A 346-nucleotide genomic window follows, 5' to 3' on the forward strand; every position below is an offset into this window, starting at 1 on the left:
AGTGTTGCCTCTGTGTTTAGTGTCCTGTCTGTCTGTAACTTTGTGTGGTAGTGTTACCACTGACAGGTCTCTCTTGAAAATGAGACCTTGTGTCTCAATGAGATCTAAACCTGTATAAATAAAGGCTGAATAAAAATTAAAATGTAGCCCGCAGCTTTGTAGGTGCTCCACATTCAGATTCAAGCAACGCACACACACACTCACACACACACACACACACACACACACACACACACACACACACACACACACACACACACACACACACACACACACACACACACACTACACTACTACGTACGTACTACGTACTACGTACGTACTACTACCTACTACTACACGTACT

At 43.6% G+C, this 346-nt stretch overlaps 1 protein-coding gene across 1 annotated transcript in view; it reads right to left on the reverse strand.

Annotated features, from left to right (window-relative positions):
• pde6d (phosphodiesterase 6D, cGMP-specific, rod, delta) overlaps positions 1 to 346 on the reverse strand; it is an 818,526-nt gene that overhangs the window by 6,262 nt on the left and 811,918 nt on the right. The gene's annotated exons all lie outside the window — the stretch shown is intronic.

Source organism: Notothenia coriiceps, unplaced genomic scaffold (genome assembly GCF_000735185.1).
Source record: "Notothenia coriiceps isolate Sejong01 unplaced genomic scaffold, NC01 NC01_scaffold00012568, whole genome shotgun sequence".
NCBI lineage: Eukaryota > Metazoa > Chordata > Actinopteri > Perciformes > Nototheniidae > Notothenia > Notothenia coriiceps.